This window comes from Panulirus ornatus, chromosome 65 (genome assembly GCF_036320965.1).
Source record: "Panulirus ornatus isolate Po-2019 chromosome 65, ASM3632096v1, whole genome shotgun sequence".
NCBI lineage: Eukaryota > Metazoa > Arthropoda > Malacostraca > Decapoda > Palinuridae > Panulirus > Panulirus ornatus.
In genome coordinates this window covers 12,477,729-12,487,728 of record NC_092288.1, presented here as the reverse complement: position 1 = coordinate 12,487,728, position 10,000 = coordinate 12,477,729, and the positions used below count along the sequence as shown (strand labels likewise).

The 10,000-nt window shown below is 42.8% G+C and overlaps 1 protein-coding gene across 1 annotated transcript in view; it reads right to left on the bottom strand.

Moving 5' to 3' along the window:
• Positions 1-9,665: 9,665 nt before the first annotated feature.
• LOC139746637 (lachesin-like) overlaps positions 9,666-10,000 on the bottom strand; it is a 137,173-nt gene continuing 136,838 nt past the window's right edge. Inside the window, exon 8 of the mRNA XM_071658056.1 lies at positions 9,666-10,000. This exon is cut by the window's right edge and continues 615 nt beyond it. The gene's annotated coding sequence lies outside the window, so the exon portion shown is untranslated.

The following is a 10,000-nucleotide window of genomic DNA, read 5'->3' as shown; positions in this document are numbered from 1 at the left end:
TGAGTGTACCATCATACTCAAGATATCAATATATTGATGCTGAACAGGAGTAGATGGATAGACGACGATACATCACATCCAGCAGCGTCCGCCATAAATAACACGCAGCTGAAGCCTATGAAAACATTGTCTTTCTTAATATCTGGTGACAGACGACATAACCTGGGGGGGGGGTTCAGACGACCGAGGAGACGCTCTTGGTAACTGGAGAGAAAGTTTTTGGAGATGGAGGCGTGTGAGCACGGTGAGCAGGTTCAAATCCAGAACATTCAGGGAGATGTTAGCGACAGGAGGATGGAGTGAGTGGGGGGTCAGAGGGATGGAGTGAGTGGAATGGCAACAGAAGGACGGAGTGAGTGGAATGGCGTCAGAAGGACGGAGTGAGTGGGAGGGCAACAGAAGGATGGAGTGAATGGGAGGGCAACAGAAGGACGGAGTGAGTGGGAGGGCAACAGAAGGACGGAGTGAGTGGGAGGGCAACAGAAGGACCCACCCACCCACCCCTCTCGATGCCCTCCCCCCGCCCCCCCTGGGTATGGACAGTGCTTTGGGGAAGGGTAGGGGAAGGGGTCGTGGTATAGTGTAGGGCCAGGAATGGCTGACCACTTCATCTCTCTCGTGTTGAAAGACTTCATCGATTATGTACGAATATATAAGAAAAAAAAAATCTGTGATCCTAACTCAGTTGTAGAACACCAAGAGTTTCCAAGCGTCTTCAGTGCAGTTGAGAGGCTTTTGTAAGACAAAAGAAAGCAAATTCTTAGGAAAGGAGGAAAAAAAGTAAAAAAAAACGTGTTTTTCAAGATGAAAACGTTGTCCATAAGGACGTCTCTTTTCACAAATACTCTCATATGATGTGCCAAGATAACACAAGACAATGGAGAGGAAGGGAAAAGGTAAAGACACTTAAGACTGATCCAGGACAGAAAATAATGTCTTTAAAACCAAAGTCGTCCCTGTGGCCCAGGTCATACTAGAAGCAGTGGATGATTTAGATACACACGGTATCGAACCACGGAGGAGTATGGTGTAGGCCTAACCTTCCTTCATCAAAACACATCATACGTTATGATAATGTCTACCGCCCGGGTGAGATAGTGGATGATTGAAGATCTTATTCAACCTCAAAGATTGACAGAAAAAAGAAAAGAATCTTAAAACTCTCCGACCATAAGAGCAGAGAGAGAGGGAGCGGGGTTTGGTGAGGTAGTCAAGGAGAGGGCTGGATGATTAGAAAGATACAGTTCATTCTTGGGAATGTTTCATCTTCCTGGATCCAATACAGCGTCAACTGGTTATAGTATATACACACAGACAACCTTATATCTAGTCTTCACTCTCGGTCCTCACAACTTCGAGTTTATCCTTGAGAGGTGGACGACAGACCAGTGAAGTGATAGCAGCTTCATGAGGCAGAGTGTAGAAGGAACGGCGCACTTGATGTAGAGCGATGATAGTGTCAGGGTCATCCCAGCTTCGACGAGATGATCGCAGGTCGCCTGCTGAACCCTGGCAGCTCCCAAGCTACAGGAGGGGAGAAGAACGACACTGCTCGCCCTAGGAATGAAAAGAGGATCTTCAAGAGAAGCTGTAGGGAGGAGCGGCTGTCTCGAGGGACTGGTTGTACTTCAGACGCACTTCAACCCCACTTCCCCTTCCATGGGTCGAGAGAGAGAGAGACACACACACACACACCCTTCAAGGTTTTTGAGCCTTGTGTGCCTGCTACTTACATCGAGGTAAGAATTTCCCTCATGTTATACCATGTATAGATTCTTTTCCCCCTAACGCATGATAAACTAATGCATGGACTCTACTGTACATAAGGAGATATTTGGTGTCTCTGAGGACATGATCTCATCTGCTTGAAACCATCGTCTCTCTCAGTAAGAGAACTCGGACCACAGTTGGGTCAGGGTTCGCCTAGGAACATAAAACCCTCGTAATTGCAGCGCAGGAGTCGAATGGCGGCCACGAAGTTCCCCTCAGAGGCCACAGATCTCATCATGAATTAACACCCAGAGGTCGTCACGAGACGTCACTGGCAGAGGTCATTATAGGATGTGAGCGTCAAAGGTCCCCCAACCCCCCTGGAAGGTTCCTACCACAGGGCACCATCAGAGGTCATATGGAAAAGGTTACTATCACAGATCACCAGCAGAGGCGCCACGACAAGAGGTCAAACCAGGGGTCACAAAACCAGACGTCATCACCAAAGATCACCAATTCAAGACACCTCATCATAAACACCTCTCTTTTTCCCCTACCTTATCTTGGACTTTTCCTTTACCACATCATGGACCACAGCTCACAGAAGCACCACCTTTCCATCCTCAAGATAGGCCAATGTCCACACTCGATTGACCTCCCCATCTCCTATGGCCATTAATCCCCTCCTGAGGGACGTAAAACTGAATACACTGCACCCATTTTTTTTAGAGAGAGAGAGAGAGAGAGAGAGAGAGAGAGAGAGAGAGAGAGAGAGAGAGAGAGAGAGAGAGAGAGAGAGAGAGAGAGAGAGAGAGAGAGAGAGAGAGAGAGAGAGAGAGAGAGAGAGAGAGAGAGAGAGAGAGAGAGAGAGAGAGAGAGGAGGCTGTGGGTACTCGAGGCTAAAGGAATTCGACCACCAGGAGTTTGTCCCTCCCTCTCTCGGGCACGACACAGCCTATGTATACTTCTCCCTTGATGTCTTACACCCTGAATTTTGAACGTTTTAGGCCTACTTTTATCATATCGGGCCCACCTGCCTCCTCGTGCTAGGCCTATCTGATTTGTACCTGGTCTCCCGACTACTTTTTCGTCGACAGCACGACGCTGCCTGGCGCACCTGCTCACATGGCGTCGTCCTGAGCCTCAGTCTACCTGTGTTGTACTCTCCCTAGTCATACTCTCCCTGGTAACCAGGGAGAGGGAGACTGGCAGGCTGGTAGGACGATGAAGGAGTTCGTCTTTATCTCTCGTCTTATCTCGACCGCTGTTATCTTATTCTTCTGTTGTTTTTTTCACCTCTTATCATTATTCCTGTTTCTGTTATGTTGTTCTGGGTCATATGCCGTCAAGAAAGCCCACCTGATTGGCTGTTCATGTGTCTATCGTCCATACGTGTGTGTGTGTGTGTGTGTGTGTGTGTGTGTATGTGTGTGTGTCTAATCATATAGAAAAAAAACCCACACCATCTATTGAAAGGTTAATTAGACTTTTTCCGCTATGTATCATTTCATATGAAAAATCGGTATATATATACATATATATATAAAAAAAAGAGGAGTTCAGATTGAGTTACTTTTTTCACATTAATAGTCGATCGAAAAATGTTCCTGTAAAATTCCTTTGACCCAGGTTTTTATGACATATTATACCATCAAAGGCAAATGCTCTAAATGCTCCCTCTCTTCCCCCATCCTCAAAAAAAAATGCTCTTTGGTATTTTATAATTCGTTGTGGCCGTATGGACGAAGTTCAGCCACGTTCAAGCCGCTAAATATATGTGTATAATTATTCTTTAATGACGTTATGATTACCATAATAACTTTCTCTTATGAGATCAAGGTTATTAGAACCCTAAAATTCAATTTGTATATTCAAAAAAAGAAATTTTTTTTATAGTTTGACAGAAAAATTGGTAAAAGTGAGCGTCTGTGGAATAGGACATTAACACATTAACAATTAGATTTTTCAGTATCATATGACTTGTCATGTTAAGGATAACAGGGTGTTATCATGGGTCTTCAGGGTTGGTTATGATAACGAGGTGTTATCATTGGTGATGAGACTTGACTAGGATAACAAGGTGTTAATATAGGAATAGAGGCTTGGCTTTGATAAAAGGTTGTTATCATAGGAATAGAGGCTTGGTTTTTATAATAGAGGATTTAACAGAGGATTTCCGACTAAATGACGGAAACATACCATGAAAAAAAAAGAATAAGGCATTTCAGTCTAAATATTATACGGGATTCCAACCTGGAGAAATGTTCGTGTGATTATTTCATACCAGGTAAAAAATTAAAGGTGGGAGGGGGGGGAAACGTACACTGGACATCTGGAAAGTAGGCTATTGGTCGAGGTCAGTCCCAGAGGACCTTCGGTGAGGCAGTAATTCAAGGGGCGTGGTGGTGGTGGTGGTGGCAAATAGGTACAGTATTATTCACCGGGCGAGACGTGCGGGTCAGATGTATGCATACGCGCTTGACCTGCCTCTCTGGCAACAAGTAGTTCGTCTGGAACGCTGGATCTTTGGGTATACGAATGGGTCTCCTCTCTCTCTCTCTCTCTCTCTCTCTCTCTCTCTCTCTCTCTCTCTCTCTCTCTCTCTCTCTCTCTCTGTAGGCCCAGCGATACGTCCCCACCTCATATATGATAAAGTGGGAAACCCCAGATCTTAAGCGTGACATTTCCCTTCACTTTTAAGAGTTGAATGGTAATGCCTTATTTAGGATCGGTAATGCCTTATTTAGGATCGGTAATGGGCCGCCTTAACTTTGGTCGCAGGACTTTGACTGGCGCTAAAAGGAATTTTTGAGGGCGGACGTAAATTTCCCAAGTCCATTTTACCTGCCCTCACTCCACACTCCCTCCCTGCACTGCAGACGCAGACCAGCGAGCGAGGCTTGACGACCCTGGGCCACGACGGTATGGCCCTGCACTACGAAGGTACGATCCTGGACCACGACGGTACGATCCTAAGGGTCGTACCGTCGTGCTCAAGGGTCGTACCGTCATGCTTAAGGGTTGCACCGACGTGTTCAAGGGTCGTATCGTCATCCTTACGGGTCACACCGCCGTGCTCAAGGGTCGTACCGTCATGCTCAAGGGTCATACTGTCGTGCTCAAAGGGTCGTACCGTCATGCTTAAGGGTCACACCGACGTGTTCAAGGGTCGTACCTCCTTGCTCAAGGGTCGTACCACCTTGCTCAAGGGTCGTACCATTGTCCTCATTGGGTAGAAATCATTTCAGTTCTTATCTCAAGCCAGAAATTATAATTAGGATGGACTGATCTCCCCAGAGAAGACCACAGAAATGCAGGAGTGAAAAGTTTGTTTCAGATCTCTGCACCTGGGACAAACTCGGTCGTGATACCATGTACCTAATACTTGTTCTGTACGTTTTGATGAGTTGTTTTGGGACTGTATTCTCTTGCATTCGATCTCACGACCGTAGGATAATGGCATAGTTTCATCCACCTTGTATTTTCAGTGAGATTTTGGAGGAAAATAAGGTTCTTTCATACTTGTCTTTTTTTGAGAGAGAGAGAGAGAGAGAGAGAGAGAGAGAGAGAGAGAGAGAGAGAGAGAGAGAGAGAGAGAGAGAGAGAGAGAGAGAGAGAGAGAGAGAGAGAGAGAGAGAGAGAGAGAGAGAGAGAGAGAGAGAGAGAGAGAGATGTCTTTGAAGATGGCCTCTTCTTAAACGTTGGTTTAGCGATGTGAGTCCTTAAGATACATTCACCACTCATGATAGATGGGAGACATATAGATGGGGTAATCCATCTGAATGTTACCCAGAACATATCTGGAGATGACCTTAACATGATCTACTGCTAACGACTAGGAAAACCAGCGACGAAAATTATGAGCCAAAAGAAAACCATTCGACTGCAATGTGTCAATGGATGTTGCACATACTCTTGGTCATGAGAGTGTTATAAGCTTCAAAAATGATATGAGCCTCATTGATATGATTGTCATACCAATCAGCTGGTACTTGACAGTCTACCGATAAACTGGGAGTAGCAAAATGCGCATTCATTAGCGTTATCCCACAAGCCTTACTGCGTAGCGTGGATGCAAGGCGTAGGCAACAGAGGGAAGGAAAAGGACTGAAGAGGGTGAATGTCTTCGAGATGAAATGCTCGAGGAAAGAAGGAGTTGTGAGGTGGAATGATCGAGCATGGAATGAAAAATGCCAGTGTGATGGAGAGGTGTCGGTCGGAGGAAGAGTATATTTGATAGTGTTGATCGAGATGTACTGAAGTGGTTTGGACACATGGAGAGGATGAGTGAAGAGACTTGATTAAGAACAGGCATGTGTCAGAAGTGAAGGGATGATATAGAGGGAGACAGAGGAAGAGATAGGAGAATAACTGAATGATGCTTTTCGTGCTTGGGGCTTGAACATATAGGAACGTGTGATATGTGGTATACAGGGAGCGACGTGGTGTCAGTGGACTGAACCAACACACCCATCCACCCAAACACACACACACACACACACACACACACACACACACACACACACATATATATATATATATATATATATATATATATATATATATATATATATATATATATATATATATATATATATATATATATATATATATATATATATATATATATATATATATATATATATATATATATATATATATATATATATATATATATATATATATGTATATATATATATATATATATATATATATATATATATATATATATATATATATATATAAGAGAGAGAAGGAGAGAGACTCCTCACCTAACATATATACATGTATTGGTCTTCGTGTTCCCTTGTTACGAGTTCAGTCTTTTGATTGTGTGCAGAGCACTTACATACACACTCATGTACACGCATGTAAGCATGTGCATACACCGTGAAGGTCAGGATGCATGCAGATGATGCTGGCTGGAGCATGGATGAATGTATGCATATGTATGTACGTAGATATGTATGCAAATGTTAGGGGGAGAGCTTATTTTTGTGTGCATTCAGAGCGAAGCGCGCGCGCGCGTGTACGTGTGTGTGTGTGTGTGTGTGTGTGTGTGTGTGTGTGTGTGTGTGTGTGTGTGTGTGTGTGTGTGTGTGTGTGTGTGTGTGTGCAGGCACGAATATATACAGTATGTACATATAGCTGCAGCAGTGTGGGTGCGAGATCTGTCGTAATACGTACATACATATTCATAGGACCGAGTGCACATGCATGTTAATATACACCTCAAAGACATAGACAGTGAGGCCATGTCTACGTAAGTTAGGGGACGTGCCACTAGGGCTGGCAATGATTATGACGACAGTTGTTCACAGTGCTATGTATATATACATACATACATACATATATATATATATATATATATATATATATATATATATATATATATATATATAGAGAGAGAGAGAGAGAGAGAGAGAGAGAGAGAGAGAGAGAGAGAGAGAGAGAGAGAGAGAGAGAGAGAGAGAGAGAGAGAGAGAGAGAGAGAGAGAGAGAGAGAGAGAGAGAGAGAGAGAGAGAGAGAGAGAGAGAGAGAGAGCGAGAGAGATTGATGAATAGATAGATAGATAGGTAGGTAATTCGATAGGTAGATAGATAGATAAATAGACAGATAGACAGATAGAGAGGGAAAGAATTACCAGAGTTTGAATGATTTGCGTCAGTGGTTATCGTTTCGATAAATGGATATACCATCATCAAATTATCAAACAGGGATGCCATGAATGTAATATATACATTGTGATCTCCTGGTCAAGATATAAAGTCTGCAGCAAGATGAATGATCGTGAAAGGAATAAAGGAAAAAAAATGGCTGACAATACTACCTTATTTAAAGTACTAGGAAACATAATATACATTTCCTAGTCGAGATCAAAATGATTATACATCCTGAAGTTATAATATACATTCAGAAACAACTAGATAGTTCTATTCTAGACCTAATAATACATGCGTATAAACGCAGTGACACTGTTGATACCTTACTGTTACTTATAGAGGGTTTGATCCTGTAGGAACATGAGGGACTCCAGGGTTAACAGGTCGGTGTGTGTCGTGAGCTACTGGCCACCACAGAGAAGATCACTGTCGACGTTCGATTGTCTTTATCATGTGCGTGGTTCTGTATTGCTGTTGAGGGCTGTATGGTAATTAGGCGGTTCTGACCACCCCAAGGTGTTGTATGGTAATTAGGCGGTTCTGACCGTCCAAAGCGTTGTATGGTAACTAGACGGTACTGATCATCCCAAGATGTTTAAGAATGCACGTCGTATGGGTGTCCCTTCGTCTTACCAATACCCAAAGCGTTACAGCTGTTGCACTCGTCGTCTCGGTACACAAGTGATGACTGTAACTCCGTCTGAAATAACATGGTCGAACCTGGAGTATGACTGGATAGTCTTCGTTGCTTTAAAGATTACCCTAAGGATAACTTGTGGGTTAAGACTCACGTAAATGAAAGAGTCATTTTTCTAACGATGTGCATGAGCGCCCATCCCAGTGAGTGAGAGTGGTAGAAACATGATAACTGAGCGAGAGTCTGGTAATCTCATTGCTCTAGTGGGATCTGTGTTCTTCAAATACGAATCAGGATATCACGACTGGTCTCGGAAGGGAGCCTACACTCCCCTGCTACTGGGAGGGTATACACATAAAGTTACTTGAGGTATTAGGTGTCTTGGGGGGGTTTTCAGTGGTGGTGTACCATCCTCGTCTGTCGGCTCTGTGTATGGCAACGAGAAACCAAGGGTTCTCGAGTTTCCATCCACGAAACCACCGTCTCATGTAGCGCCCTAGCCCTCCCCTTCCCCAGCTCCTCCTCCCTCTCCAAACACTAATTACCAGCCTCTCATTAACACTTGGTCTAAGTTTAATTAGAAGTCCAGCGTTTTGGTCTCCCTGCCTCAGATTTCAACGTGAGTCGAATTCTATGTGACCCGAGATATTCTTGTGGCCAGTGTGTGGGTGGGTGTGGTGTGGGTGGGTGTTATGTGGGCGCGGGCGCGGGGTGGAGTGGTGATGGGGTATTTGCTGTGTTGTGGGTAGTGGCTGAGGATGAGTATGATGAATTGGAGGGTATTATTGCTCGTTAGGGGAGAGAGAGAGAGAGAGAGAGAGAGAGAGAGAGAGAGAGAGAGAGAGAGAGAGAGAGAGAGAGAGAGAGAGAGAGAGAGAGAGAGAGAGAGAGAGAGAGCTGATGTTGATGGAGGAGGTTGATTTTCCATGGTCTGGCATATCATTAACCCTTCCATAGTTTTGCATAGCATTAACCTTTCCCATAGTTTAGCATATCATTGACCACCTTCTTTGACTCTGCATATCATCAAACTCCTCCAAAAAGCTTATATAAAACGCCCCAAGATGACCTTAGTATCCGACAGATGCAAAATTCACGTGTGGGTAAGTGGGAAAAGGGAAAAATTAGGGCACAGGAAGGAATGAAAAGAAAACTACTAGAAAACTCAATTACTTTCAACCATTTATTTAATAAATACATCATCTAGAACATATAGCCTCATGTCAAGTAACCTTGACAGCTGAGCAACAATTAGTTGTACATAAAGTGCTAAAGTGTCTTTAGCGTTGACTGTTGATCCTATGACATAGAAAATCAAAACACTTATACTTACAAAACACTTAACATCAAGGTTATCGTGAGAGCAAATTTAATTGAATGCAATGCCAATCCAATGTACATTGGCCCGTGATGGTGAGGTTGGAATGTATATACATATATATATATATATATATATATATATATATATATATATATATATATATATATATATATATATATATATATATATATATATATATATATATATATATATATATATATATTTATATATATATATATATATATTATATATATATATATATATATATATATATATATATATATATATATATATATATATATATATATATATATATATATATATATATATATATATCATATCATATGATGATTAGAAACTCTACATAAACGATTCGTTGACCAGAGTCCAACCTAGGAGAGTAGATCCTTGCAATTAAACCATTTCTGGTCAACGAATCCATTACAGGGAGCTGATTGGATGAATGTTTCTCTACCCGTCATACAACCCCAGCGTTGATTGGTTGCTTGTATATCCATACACAGACACCTGGAAAGCTGATTGGTTCATTACACGTCCACTTGGGGGGAAAAAAATATACACCCCCCCCCCTCCGAAGTTGATTGGTTATATTGTTTCGTTCAGCACGAATCTGTTTGGTGCTGATTGGATGAATATGTGTCTCTCCA